A 15,667-nucleotide genomic window follows, 5' to 3' on the forward strand; every position below is an offset into this window, starting at 1 on the left:
TTACATTGCTCTGGCCTTGCTGTGAAAGCAATTACGGAAGGCAGGAGTTGTAATCTCTTACCAGAACTTCTTGTTTGAATTTGTACTTAACATTTTCGAACCTGACGTAAGACAAATACGTAATTGCAAGAATAAACTCTGTCCCACTCACTTTCTTCTAAACTTCGCCACTTAAGTCCTTCGGCACTTCATTTTGCACTACACGGTTACCCATTACCATTCATCCTTGCACAGAGAAGTGGCCTTGTGGTAAGGGAACTGTGTGAAGTCTGTAGACATGCAGACCGCAAGAGAGTCTTGACTGGCCCACGGCTCTGCTACATCTTGATGAAGGGAGAAAGTTTGTGAAAGACAAATTCCACTCTCAAGAATATCTTCTGAAGGACCGCTGTACTTGACCATGTAGAAGTGGACTTGGCTATTTGAGACAGGAAGCAGTACTGTCATATTTAATGCATTGTCTCGGTATAATGATAGTCTGATAAAATAACGAAACCTATAATGATACCCAATTATTGCTGAATTTTAACTGCGTATTATTCAAAAACGAAAGCAGGGCACCTTATCTGTCCTTCAAACCTAACTATTGTAATATTTGACCATGATGATAATTTTTCCATCCATCTTTGATAGCGTGAATCCACCTTTTAAGCCAGGATTGTTTTAAAAGTAATAAAATTACAGTTTAAATTCTAGTGTTTGTCTTAGTTTAAAAATTTAAAGTTAGCGAAGGAAAAAATGAAATATGCAGCGTTATGTTTGTATTGCGGTAGAAATATGCCCTTGTTCCCTTTTTACCTGATGACGAGAGCAAAATCCATGTTTCGAAACGTTACGATATTATGAGTTTATAATGTATAGATGATGGACAAAGTTCAAAAGAATAGTTTTTACACCAAGTATATAGTACCTTTTTGCCTGAATGTAGTTTTACCTTACTGTAATATACAATTGGCAAGGTAATTCTTATTCCATTTCTTCTGCCATTTAATGGACCTACATAGAAACGTGATGAAGGAATATACGTTTATGTTATAACATAATTGACATTCTTGTTATAAGAAAAAACATTTACAGTTGTTAATGTATAACTAAATTAAGGTCATCTATCCATACACAAAACGCTTTGAGCCGTTTTGAAGATACGTTTGTTGTGCCACATTTATGTGGTTTTATGAAAAGGAGAATTAAGTAGAAAATTGGTCAAAATTACACACGTTCATCACGAAATTATTCATAATAATAATAATAATGAAAACCGAGTTGTCACTAAAGTACATTTCGTTTCATTTAGTTGCATAGTGAAATGCCAATTTCCTTTAAAGTGGCGTTTCGTGATTTTAGTTTTGGTTGATTTTAGGTGACTAAAACTAAACGCCAAATATTTGGCACATATTTTACGCCGTTCCCCCTTTGTAGAATATAACTAGTTTTTGTAGCAGTAACAGTAAGGGAAGTACCTAGATCGAATGCCGAGTTGTGTATTAATTTCTTTGACTGCGGTTCCACATGTTTTCTCTGAGTCACTCAAGGAAAATGATGGAATAATATTATGAAATAAGCCACTCCTTCCAAATGTGATTTTTAACATAAAACTTCAAAATACAAATGACAGTAAAATGTCAATTTTGGGCTTGTGGTTTCTGATGCCGCGTGAACTTGTAGGTGAAAACCAAAACTTCGGATGAATATGCTGCCTCCATCTTCAGGGCTGAAGTGGAGCATGTTATCTCTATCTTCTGCGCTGGTAACGACCTACAGTTCAACACGTCACCACATAAAAGACGAACATGGACAGGTTCACCGCCGTCAAACCTTCAAATCGAAAAACTTGGAAAATATTTTGACAAAACAACAGTATATGAGCTTATGTCTTTGTTTATAACATAATCGCCACGCATTTCAGTGTGTTTCGTCCAGTAGTTTACAAGTTTAGGTTACTGATTTTTTCAGAATTAAATATTTTCTGTTGGGCCTTAAGACATTCTTGCACCGTGCCTTTCACTGATGTTTATTTATATATAGTAATGGTTCTCAGACAGTGTGCCGCGAGCTTTTGCCAAGTGTGCCGTGAGACTTTGAATAGAATAATGATTATAAAATTAAATATGAAAATTAAAAATTAAAATTATTGTTAATATTACATTATCACCCATAATTGACTATATTTAGGGCAGTGGTATTCAACCTTTTTTGTTCGCGTACTCCCAGATATAATTTCTCTTCAACTTTGTACCCCCAAAGTTGTTGGTGTATAATTCAAGTTATACGTAGTATATAATCTACATCTAAAATAAATTAAATAAATTACATTACTGATTATTCAGTGTTTATCATAAAATAATATATATTTTTTAAAATTTCACGTACCCCCTAAGATGTCTTCGCGTACCCCCGGGGGTACGCGTACAGCAGGTTGAAACCACTGATTTAATAACCAGGTACAGCGTAACAATAAACTTGTGCTTGAAAATTGTAAAAAGTTGTCACAGTGATAGTACCAATTACTGTTGGTGGTGGTGTTTCAATAATGACCCACGCCTTGTCGCAAATTAATTCGTACGGACTTCGTTTGTTGACAGAGTCTGCCACGAACAGCAAATGCCGGCGTTTTTGTACGCAAGGTTCTGTGTCGCTCAGTTCTTGCATAAGTTGTGTAGAGTGGTGCATATTGTTGGAAACAATTTCCTTTTAAAATAATAGTTATTACAAATAGCGCCCCAAAAATGGGAAGACTTGATACAAGAAAACGTGACAGTGAAAAATTAGTTAAAAATAGGGGTACTTTTATCATTAATTTTTGTTCTCTTTTCTAATTCTAGTGTACTGCAAAAAATGCAATAGAGTGTCTCAAGCGTGTTAGCAGAAAAATGTTGAAAACTTCTGATATACAGTTGTCTCAGATACACTTGTCGATCTATCGATATACTCCTTAACCTAAACACTTTACGATTGATGGCCGTTCCAGGATTCTCATCGACACTAACGCCCTCCTATCAAATTTTCCACACACTCGTAAACTTTCTTCATACTCACAGTCCACAGTTATCATACTGAACTCTCTTTTACGTAAATTTCATACCATCTGACCACAACAGTCGAGCAGCACGTTTCTCCGAAACGTTAGCACACATCCATAATACTACACGGTATAACCCAGTAGACCATCATGGCTTAGCGTTTTTTCACGTTCTTGCGTAGAACAACAAAGCAATTTCTGAGAGCTCTTGCACTTGAGCGTAAAATTTCCACCGTGTGCATCTTAGCAAATCGATGCTTCTTCCGTAGTTACCAAGTTTTCGTGTTCATGTATTTCAGTACAAGGGATGTGCTCCCACCAACCGCGTTGTCATTTCGAAGGAGTGGGCGGTTGATCATCGTTGGCGTGTGACCGAAACTGAGCGCAGTCTGTCTAGGTAGAGTGTGATGTCGCACTGCGTCGAGTGGAAGTGTGTGATGCTCAGTTTGTTTTATTCGTCCGAATGTACAGTGAGAGTGTCTCGGTCAGCAGAAGAGCTAGCAAGATGGAAGACACTCGTTCACTGCTTCAATGGTATTTATTATTGTTATTAGTATTAATTATTATTAAACTGTGAAGTTTCTCGCATTCACTGATGAAGCATGTTTCAGCAACAAAACAAAGTGTATGAACTAGAACTAGGAATCGTTTTCCTGTAGCGTGCCAGATTTATTGAATTTAAACATTTAATACTGTATATGCCCACATTGCTTCTCTGATTTTTTCTCTGTTATTATGTGTAATATTGATGTATACAGAGTATATTTGATACTGATTTAATTAAATTATTTCCAGAAATCGGCTGTTGCAACAGTAAAACTTTTCCACGTAGCATAATTATACAACATCTGTATTACATTATAACGTAACAATTGTCATATGTCTTGAATAAAAGCTATTCCTCATTTTTCGCACGTAAGACCCAAGTAAAGATGAAAAGTAAATCACCATACTTTGGGTTTGAAAAGAAAATACGTGCCTTACATTGTGTTTCTGCCACTCGATGCCTTGTGTAGTAGTGGCATGAGAAATTTATTTGCGTGACACCCTGTGTATGCATGGAGTAGATTGAAAATTGGTGTAGAACATAGTACGGAAAATTACTTCGAAGTAATTACCTTTGAATATAATATCCGATATAGTTGATAGGAATTTGCGTGTGTGCATGAACAGTAGGATTGAAGGCGAAAGACTGAAATAATACGTGGGATATGTTGTTACTTAGGAAGGTCGTAAAATTTGGTGCATCAGTTTGGTACGTGCACGGCGCCTGTGTATAAGTACAAGAAATAAGTTACAGATTTGTTACAGCAAGTGTTGCTACACATGCAAGGTACAATGAAAAGATAAATGCCTGTTATAAGCAAAGTTCTTGAACTACCTACCACAAATGATTTTATGCAGCTGTGTTCTACCCGGAAGGGTATTGTGGCGTTCTTTACAGTGTATCCTAAGTGGAACCACTGCTTCTTTAATCGAGGGCTTTTAGGTGAGGCCAACAGTGACCGGGCTCTTAGCACCAAGGGGGCTTATTAAAATCTGTACTCTGTTACGTTCATTATTTTAAGAGCAGCAAGACACAAAGGGCTATGAAATGCACACCGTTCACACTCAGCTTGTGCGAAAAGTCCCTAGAAAAGACTATTTAACGAGAGTTGTAATGTTTACTTAAGTGCGGTGAAACGTAAAAATGGTTTACAGATTCCGCAAAAACGTGTTTTGCGTCTAGATGGGCCTTCAACGTATGGCAGAGAAATATGTGAAACGTTTACGCGTAGGTCAGAAAGATAGTGTGTTTTAAAATGTCGTGGGTTGCTTGCAGCCACGTTAGCCCGGCTGACACGTTAACAAACGAAAAACGACTCTTTTACACGGAAATGAGGAGAATATGCGTTATAATGAAGCCAGTATCGTGTCGGATTAAATGTCACTGTAAAATTATTTGTTAAGATCTTCGCTGTGTGTTCATGATCCGTTTTCCTGATTTTATTAGAAATTATAATCTTGCGTCACCATGTCCATGTGACGACTGTCTGTTCTCCAGAAAACGTTTCTAACAAACAAACAAACGGGTTTTCGTTAATATGAATATCATGCCACTGGAGGGAACTCCGCTATTTTGTTCTTTAATTTCCTGTCATAGATATTGTAAACATGGCGACAGTGCGAACTAGGATAACACTATTTAGTGTAGGGTCCTGAAACGTTGAATGGCTCTTGACTTTGCAATAATGTGCTATATTTGTTTTGATAATTTTGTGATACTTTCAAGTAAATGATGATTTCTACAAGTTTGTTACATGACTTTAAAAACAGCATTTCAACAGGTCCTGGATGTGTCCTCATTCCATATTCACAATGGACCGTGAACTTGGTATATTACATTTCATTGCCGAAGTTAACGCTTCATACAGCAGCGTGATGGCTTCTCATTGAAGTGACCAGAGTCCAGCCATATTTATTGGGCTGTCCAGAGGAAGAGCACATTCTTTTAAAATTCCCCAGGTCCGTCCCCACAGTTTACAGTTTATATTAGCTAAACCGACTTTCGTTCTCAAACTTAATAAACCTAAAGGAAAAATGTTTAATATTAAACCAGTCTGTAGTATGAAATACGGCAATCTTCATACGCGGTTTTATCGTTACTGTATGGTCCTATCAGAGGTGAAACGTGCGTGGCGATGTTTTTGATAGGTCTCGCCAAAAGAAGATCCTAATGTAGAGAGGTATTAAAATAGAGTATTAGCGTCTAGCCACGCCACGTGAGTGGTAGAGGGTAACTTACACTTTCGTTGCGTTTATAAGGTACATGTAAGTGTTCTTGCAACATTGCTGTACATCATCGTCAAAGTTTTGTCCAGGATGCTTAAAATTAATTCTTATTGAGGATTAATAAATTCATAAAATAGTAGAATAATACCAAACGTAATGCAGTTGCCTGTAAAATCCTCTGGCGAATATATTACAGAAGTGAGTATTATGTAATGGTACTATTTCTTGTGAATGCACACCAGGTTGACATCTCCCTCCAGTCGTGTGGTTGGCTGAAGATTACAGCATCGTTCGTGGGCAATGCTGCTTTTTAGGGAGGTCCCAGGTTCGGGTCCGGGGACCGTTATATCTGAAGATGTTAATAGTTTTCTCCAAACACGTTGGGATAGTGCCTTAAATAGACCACGACCACTTCCATTCACATTCTACGTTATTCACATTTTTTACTATGAGCTATAAACATTGCTCCTAAAATGCGTTGTAAAAAAACAAACAAATATAACTAAGTTTGAAGCAATCAAGAACGTATTATGATTTAATGGCTTACCTGAGTGCTCTATGTAATTATGAACTCTAATTACATTGCATTACGGGTATAATTGTAATATACTTGATCCACGTGTGTTGCTGGGACGTACGGTTTGTGAAGATTTAGTTCCCATGAAACAATCAGGCACTGTCCGGGCTTAAATTCCTCATGCGGATATCTGCACAGCTTGAGCACGTGGTGCGTTTTTATTGCCGCGTTACATCTGAATAACGAGAGAACTAACCTAGTGGCGCAGATCCGTTCTTGATAAGATGGTAGGCGCGAAGTTAAACATTTCCGCATTTTACGGACCCCGACCACTAAACCATGTTCTGAAGCCACACGGAATCGGTTTACATACACACATATTTAAGATCCGATTTTAATATTATTCTGCCATGCATTAGGTCTTCCAAGTGGTTTCTGACTGAAGCTGTATACATGTTATCTTCTTTTCCATTTGTTCTACATGTCCCGCTCATCTCGTAGGCCTACTCCTTGATTATTTTTCAAATTGTGAAGCTACATTTTGTTCAATTTCCCCACTCTCGTTTTACGTCCTATTAGTTTCTGATAGAAGACACGATTTGTGTCTTCGTATCTTGCGTCATCCGACGTTATATCAATGCTGAAGATTATGTAACTAAATCTGAATTAGTTGAGCGTCATACTCCGACTTTTACGATGATACATTTATATAGATTCAATACGCTGGTTTTATTTCTGCATTCTATTCTCACTAACTCTCATTCGTATTAAGATTATCTCTCTTTTATCCACTTGCCTCTCCCATTTTCCTCAGACTCTGAACAGTTGATTTCTAACATCTTTGACAAAGATCCTAATGATTACAATTAATAGTTTCCTGAATTATAAATTCTTTGTGGTAATTCAACAATTTATTACATTTTAAATTGATCCACAACCTAAAATGACCTTTCGATGTTGGGCTTCTGGGTGGTAAAGCTGCATAGACATGTAAGTAGATACCAACGTTTTGGAAGAACATACTATCTCCATATTCAGCGTATGTTCCTCCGAAACTTTGACCCGTTCTTTGCCAATATGTCAGTTCTGGTCACTGACTTTCTCCTTCTGCTGTATTTGCTTCAACCTTCCTCCCTTTTTAATAACTACTGTTTGTTTCTGTTTGCATATACTTTTAGGCCCCAGTCAATGTTTGTTCCCTTGGTTTACAACCTTCTGTAAACCTTTAACTGCATGCGACGCCATGTGCTTCAGCACGTGTCGTGACGTCGTCCACCTCCAGCGCGTGTTAAAGTGATCAGTTATGTTGTCTGTGAACAAATAGGTCTGGACTTACTTGTTTAGCCACAGCCCTGTCTTAATCCCATTACGTGGTCGGAGACACACACAAAAGACTCTTCTTCTATTAATGCCGTGGTTAAGAATGTGTGGAACTTCGCAGCAATGTCTCAGTACGTTGTCAAGGCGCGGTGCTTAGTACATCGCTAGCGAGACACATTCTTGTGATACGTTGTGAGCTTTGCAGGTAGTATTTTACATCCTACGAGCAAGCCAAGTTATGGATAGAAGAAGTTTTGAAATTGCTAGAAACTCTTGGTAAGAATTCAGGTTCTCGCAGTGACGAGGGCTATCTTCCTAATTATGGAGACACTAGGTACCACTGAAACGTCAGTAATTTTCAGTTATATAGACCAAAATGGTTTCCATATTTTTGGTTAATTTACAAATGACAGGTATTAGTTGCGCAGTGTAGTTTGGTAGAAGTTTACCGATGTTTCGGAGGTGCTTGCTGCCTCCATCATAAGGGGAGAACCTGAAATCTCGCACGTCTTAGTTGCTTGAATAGAAGGGAATCTTCAAAGAGCTGTTTATAAATTAGGCTGGCCTGATATAGGCCTAATTCATGTATTCGGTATGAAAGTATTTGTCTTAAACACAAAAGTAATTCATTTAGAGAAGAGGGATATAAGAATATGGGGATGTGAAAAGAAATTGAACAGATGTAGAAGTGGGGAATTTCAGTTTTTAGGCTTCTGTGAGAGAGACATTGATGCAATATAAAACTCCAGCAGTTCTGTGCTGCTATAAAACGAATGTTATTGACAAACTGCCAATAGCAGACCTTTCTTAAATTCTATAGAGTTAAAAGCTGTACTTATGTCTTTATATAGATTCGAATGTTGTACTTTTAGTAAAGAATGAATTAGAGAAATGGCAACGGCAGAAATGCATTCTTCAAGGCAGTTTAGGATGGAAGTTGTCGATTACAAACGCAATGAAGATGGTAGAGAAGAACCCGAAACGTCATGTATCGGTAAAATGATTAAGTGTGTGTACACGCAGAGAAGGGTGTCTAGTTTAAAATGTTATTAATCAGTTCGATGGTTCTCTAGTTAAAGAGACCGTAAGACGTAGACTACAGAACAAGTGTATTGGAATAATTTTTTATAAAAAAAATTTGTTTGAAAAATGTTTCGCTCCGATAAATACTTCGCGAGTTAACTATCGATATGCGCGCTGAATATCGTGTAGGTATGAATGCGCCAATTAACTGTAAAAAATGCATTACTGGGAGATTCGGAAAGATTCCCAGAAATCGAATCCCGAAGCAGAAGGGGGGAGGGGAACCTTGCCCGTGGTGTTGAAAAAATCCCCTCGTGTCGGCACGGTTCGTGTGGATGGCGTTTCCTACTCGCTTGTGCCTTACAACACGACTGGCTCGGTGTTGCAGACACTGTGCTAGATAGACATTTTCTGTCAGGACACAGTGATCTCATTACTTCGAGGCATAAATGTGTAACATTGAAACCTTCTCTTCCATTCACCACAGAGGAAGGCAGCATTATCTATAAAAGTGGCACGTATCACTAATGAGCTTACGAACACTGCAGATTTATTCAGGTCAGTAGGGTTCATTCAGTTGTCTTGTTTATTTAGAGATGCTTATTCATTTATGTTGTTTAAAAATCATCAAATGACAGTTTGGAAGGTTGTGGCAGAGCTGCCGTGGCCTGTTTATTAGGTATGATTCCAGGTTTGCGTTACAGGGCTGAAAGAAGAAACTACGAACAACTTAGTAAGGATAGTCGCTCTGCGAGTCGAGATTGGAATTTACGACCTATCGAATACAAAACAGCCATTCAAGGTGTACTGTTATAGGATGAAGATCTATTGACGTTTATCGAGAGCCAATGATAAGTTCATGCTGTGTTGACAGCACAGTAATATACTATATTTTATATTATATATAATATATATATGTGTGTGTGTGTGTGTGAAATGTACTTAATATTGGACTTGAATCCTAAACTTTTTAGTACCCCTATTGCAGAAGTAGTTCAGCAGCCCTTAGAGGATTGTTTCTCTCTCGGTGAGTGTTCTTTTTAACTCGCCTTTGTCGTAAAAATCAGACACGGCGTTCAACATCTTTCTCAGTTTTCAGTATCTTTGTAATTTCGGTGTGAAGATGACTGTCTGCTCTGATATTGCCTATAATATTGGACGTAGCCGGTAGAAGTTTACCGACGTTTCAGAGGTGCTTACTGCCTCCATCACTTGCACCACAAGCTTCTTTCGAGAAGATAGTTGATGCCGGTACTTTAAGCAGCCAGCGGTCGTTGGCTATTCGAAGGCGTTTACCTTTATGTCTGGAATAAAGTACGAATGTCTCTCCAAGGACTGCCAGCCAGCCTCCGGGTAACTGAACTTTACACGTCCTGAATACAATGCATAACCTCTAGCAGACAGGATCTTGTTTTGCATGCTGGTGGATTGGGCACCACTTCTTGCACTTGCCCTGTCCTTCCAGGTGAATTCTGGTGTGGTACCGGGCGGCTGCGCGTTGTGCACATAAATTCTCTCCTTCCTCTGCGATATCTGGGATTAATAGTCTTGAGCTGAACGACAGGTGTTCGATTCCCGACAGGGAGTAGGGGTTTTCTCTTCACCACGTTGCCCGCATGGCTTCAGCGCCCACAGAGCTCCCTTTTTAGTGAATATCAGGATCTTCTCAGGTTCTCACGGCGGTGAGTGTGAAGATGGCCGTCTTCTGAGTTATTACCCCATCACCGACGTTACAAATGTGCTTCCTGCATGTATTTTCAGGGCGATCGTGCAGAATACAGCCATCTTTCCAGCTGTAAACCGGCCGTATCTTACATTTCACCGATTATAATTCATGAGAAGAATTGTGAGATTCTCACGGCGATGATGTCAATGTTGGTCTTCTGAGATGGAATAGAGTGTGGAGGTCAAGGGCGGGGCGTTTATGTAAACTGTGTTAACAGTGTTATCTCGGCTAACACTTAAAACACGTGGTGAAGTCTTCTGCTGCCATACTTTCGTTGTTCAGTGGTACCCCATACGTCGGAACAGAGCAGAACTGATCAGGTAAAATGTGTCGTTAGTCGGCTTCAGCCGGATAGGCCTCGTTAGCGTCAAGCGTTGTAACGCTAGCAGCGAGCGTAAGCCTCAACTAGGTGGCTAACAGTGCATTTTAATCTGATCGGTTGTTGTATTTCATTGTATGGAGTACAACTGAATCGCGAAACAAGACAGAAAACTTTATTTTTATATATATTTTCAAGTTGTTAGCCGGGTTATGGTGGTTAACACGAAGGCTCCTTTTTTGTTGTACATAGATACCAAGAATTTGTGAAAGGTTCAGGGCTGAAGATGGAGATAGAATGGTCCTACGGATTTTTTCTGTCTTTCTTACGAGTACACAAAAGACGACATCGACAACGGAGTATAAACCACCATGAGAAGTAGTTAGATGCAGTGAAAGTAAGGTAACATATCTGTAAATGAAATGCACTCACTTCTTGCAAAGTTTGAGTAGGTAGAAAACTGATGTGCCATATTTCTTTGCCGATGATTTCTCGACCAGACTGTACACGTTCCTCCTTTTCGCCTTTCATGACCTGTGATGAGCCCATGCACCGATGAAAGCAAACAAATGAACTTACTCTAGCGCCTTCAAGGAAAAGTGCATTTACAGGCTGGTTCAAAATATACGTACGAAGTTTAAGTTCAGTTTTCTCCGCAACGAGTGATTATAAAAGGAAGACATTTTGATGACACACTGTAATGCTTTCGCCATTTGTTTATCATTTGTTTGCGTTCGATTTTGTTCAGTACCGAGCAGCGGTATTCATAATCGAATAGCAAATTCTATCATCCGAAAGCCCTGGAAAGGTCAGAAGAGCGTTCCAGCTAAAGTTTGGCGTCAAAGTTTGATCGGACATGCACACAGTTTAATGCCTCGTCAAGAAATTTCGTAATATAATCAGTTTTGGACGATATTCTCAAAGTGGCAGCAGGCCTTCAGCAGCGACGGCTGAAACCAATATTCACATTGAACACATCGTAACGTATATGGCTCGAGTTGTTTATTTTAATGAAATTTTAGTGTTTCATAGTTTAGGTGAAATGAAGCATTAAACTTGGTAGGTACATTCTGGACCACTCTGCACCTACTCTGTTTGCAATAGGGAGTCTTACTTGGCTGTGCTTTGACATAACATCAACCAATGCCGCTAATTGTTATTATTGTTTTCTTTATATTTTGTTATATTTCGTTATATTTCTTTATGCCTTTTACATAAATTTACTGAGCTTTTAACAACAACTTTTGGTGTTAATATTGTGTAGGATTTGGCAGAGAGTCTTCTGAGTTGATGCGCTGTGTAGTCTGGTAGAATTTTACCAACGTTTCAGAGGTCCTTGCTGTCTCCATCATCAGGGCAATGAATAAGGCTTACTCTGAAACGTCGGTAAACTTCTACCAGACTACACGGCTCAACGACCCAGAAGACAGCCTTCTTCTTGTTGTTGTTAATATTTTGCTTATCGCGTAATAATCTTCAAGAAAATGCTGCTGACCTGTTAAATTTTCTTTGAACTGAATGTAATGGTTAATAAAAATGTATATAAATGAAAAGCATGACGAACTGTGAATTATATTATGAACATACTGTATACAATATTCATGTTTACAAAGTACCATGAACAGACATTGTACAGATCCGCTTGAACATTTCCTGTGTCTCAGTGGCCCGTCAGATATTGTACCATTATTACTTTAGTGTACCTCAGCGTGAAAGAGATTGTTTCAACCAGCTTCACTGGTAACTGCCGAAATTGTGCATTTAGATAATATCGATCGAAAAAAATGTTTGTTCCGTATGCCACCTGTGGCGTAACTTTATGACGAAATATTTTCCATTTTCCTCCAGTCATATGGTTATGATCACACAGACATAATTCCCAAAGCCGGTAGAGTGGATTGAGGTAGCTTACGTTAGTTTAGGTTAGATCATTGTCTCATATCACTCTGCCAGAATAGTAAAGACAGAACCAAAAAGTTTTATTTTCGATAAATTACATGGGGTATAACGTCCGTATAAAATTTCACGAGTTTCTATACAGCCATTACCTAGTTATGAAATTAGCACGGACGGTCATATACTCTGAATAGTTTATCTGGTTGTGTTGGGTTAGGTTAGGTTAGGTTAGTGACGCGTATTTGCAATAGCATTATTATTTTCACTCATGACTTCAATCCACTGTGTCGTTGGCATTGTCGATTGTCGATATAATAAAAGTCCACCACTTTTCCAACAATAGATACATTGTGCAAGAGTCGGAAAAAATATTTCACGAAACACACCCACACACACATATATCGCATGAGAATGTGGTACGTGCGAAGTCGTCATGTAAACATCGTATATTCGTTATGCACACCCTCCTGAAGAAACACGTGTGTGCATATTTTACAGACACCGCTAAGTACTGAGCGTCTTGAACCACGGGGTATTATTTTTTAGTAAAGTCAATAACAATTTATGAAATTGAGTGAAATACTTGAGTGAAGCGAACCACGAAGCACTCAGCCTGCTACACAGTGCAGAATCAATACTGAGAGTCGATCACATGACAGTTAACTGCGTTGATAATATTCTTCCTAAAGATGTCAGCACGCAATTCAGCGTATCTGTAATTGCCTTCCGGGACCAACAAAAGTTAATCTGTGACCGTATAATTACGTAGTCTGCCGATAGATAGCACCAAACAACAGTGACTGCAAGTCACGGTTTTGTAAGTAAACTGGGATATCGATATTCGAAGATGTAACATTGCGCCATATTCCTCGTAGATAATAGAACTCTAATCCATTTGTAATTCTTCGCGTAACTTACTCTTATCGTAGTTATTGTAATTGTTTTGTATAATTAATTTGTGGGTAAAATTATTAAATTGTACAGAATAAAAAAATTATTGCTTCTACATGTATTACATTTTAATGTTAGTTGATACGTGAGATATTACTACACCTTTACTGCTAAAGTGTCACAAGATATCTCCGGGCTTGTTACAGTTGGTCCAAGTCTTGCACTAAATTAGTAACACTTCTGTAAGACGTCACAAGGTCTTCTTCCTGTTGCTCAATCCTCGTAGCGATGTTAGCAGGAACTATAAATTAGTATTTTTTTAATTTAGTCACACATTTCTTAGTGTTATTTAGGATAATACAGAGTTCCTGTACCTGTAGTCCTGTTAAATTCTGCAGACAAATTTCTAGGTTCCGCTCCGTCCGTGGTTTGTAGTTGTTCAAACATAAATTGTGTTTCGAGGAAAGCGTGGTTAAAACTGGACATGAATGATTATCCTGTTTTTAGCTCAGTTTTTTTGTTTATGAGGTCATGTTTGTCTCTCCATCTGTAGTCATATGTCTGTCCTCCGCCCCTAATAACTTTTTAAGCAAGCAGAGAATGGAAAGCTGTAACAAAACTATATTTTAGAGCTTGTCTGAAGCGACACTCTAATTGAACGTAAATCTTCCATTCTTGGATATTTTCTCCGGTCCGGAGAGAGCGAAAACTAATGTATAAAATTACTTCTAATAAATATTGAATGTGGAGACGAGAGAAGAACGACTAGAAGTGTGTTTCAGTAACAGACTTTCTAACACACCTCATATTAATACGTATGAGAATAAAATAGCGTTTATATTTTTCATTCAATTGGCCTATCTGCAGATCATGTGTTTTTGCCATTAATAGAAGCAGTAATGCCGACATTTTGATTCGAAGTTTGGTATTTTAATGTTTATCGCTTTGTATGTGAATATTGGTAATTTTACGATGTAATAATAATAGAAATGTCAAGCTGATACGTGGGTTATGACCGACATAATAACCACTTTAACCAGAAGTCATTTAACATTGAATGATAGATGAGAATGTGTACGAACGGTGATAAACAGACGTAACCTACTTCGAGGTATTCTGCTGAAACGGCTCGTGACAGTAAATTATAGCCGGTTAGCTACCCGGTGTAGATTTGAATGCAGTATGCCTGCTGTCCAGTTGCAAGCCAAAAAGCCAAATATTTTGCTGTTGAGTTTATGTCAGGTAAAGCCATCCCGTTACATGCTAATGTTGGCACCTGAGTATAGCTCCTACTCATTCTTGACCTCGGCACTCGATGGGGGTGAGTGGTTAGCACCACGTCAAGGCCCCACTTTAACCCCGGGAAAGGACCCCGGTACCCATTGGACAGGAGGCTGGGTGGGCCTCAGAACCGATCTGGACACAGAGGCTAGAAGAAAATTCTCTGCCTCTATCGGGGACCTATAGTCGGTCACTACACTGACTGAGCTACCCGGCTCATTTACGTGCGTGGTACAGTTATTGTTTTATCGGGAACATTTTTGAGTTTTGTTCTCCAATTTAAAATTGTCTCTGTGTTTAATTAAGCACCACCCTGTGAAGGTTTAGTTGTATATCTCCACGCATTCTTAACTTTAGCACTAGGTGGAGATGAATTGTCGGTTTCACGACCTGGTTGCTTCAGCCGTCTTACCCATTTTACAGGCCACGAGGTGGACCATATGTACACTTGTAGTATAAAAGCTGGCTGGTTGATGTACTCAAAAGAAAGGAAATGAAATGTCATAAACTTTCTACAGAAGAAGAGAAAATAATGGCAACACTTTGAACCCCGAAAACTATATAAAGTCGTATTGCTGAAGTTGTAAATCTGTGATTAGCAATAAAAATCCGTATGTTTTCGGTTCATTACTTTGTGCAATAAATGGCAGGTGCCTTGTTTGTTGGTAACACTCCAACTTAGCGACGTGTTCGATTATGTACACCTTCAAGCAAGGTTCTAAAAATAAATAATCCTAGTTGGTTACCCCTCACCGAGACTGGTTTAAAGAGGACCAGTTAAGTACTCTTCTGCGGCAGAGAAACTAATTAAATATATTATATTTGTATGATTATTAAGTATAATATTTTTTACCGAAATACCTGGCATCTCTAACAGCAGTTCAATCTCCACCTCAGACGATA

At 38.6% G+C, this 15,667-nt stretch overlaps 1 protein-coding gene across 9 annotated transcripts in view; it reads left to right on the forward strand.

Moving 5' to 3' along the window:
• Positions 1–15,667, forward strand: part of LOC110838220 (beta-1,4-glucuronyltransferase 1) — a 142,391-nt gene that overhangs the window by 101,069 nt on the left and 25,655 nt on the right. The window contains exon 1 of one of the 9 annotated variants that reach the window (XM_087340883.1): positions 3,533–3,553. The exons of the other annotated variants lie outside the window; for them this stretch is intronic. The gene's annotated coding sequence lies outside the window, so the exon portion shown is untranslated. Of the gene's footprint in view, positions 1–3,532; positions 3,554–15,667 lie in introns of those variants that run through there. 9 annotated transcript variants of the gene reach the window in all.

This window comes from Zootermopsis nevadensis, unplaced genomic scaffold, assembly GCF_977971745.1.
Source record: "Zootermopsis nevadensis isolate Lab colony 2312 unplaced genomic scaffold, Znev_1.0 Znev_ptg000061l, whole genome shotgun sequence".
Classification (NCBI taxonomy): domain Eukaryota; kingdom Metazoa; phylum Arthropoda; class Insecta; order Blattodea; family Termopsidae; genus Zootermopsis; species Zootermopsis nevadensis.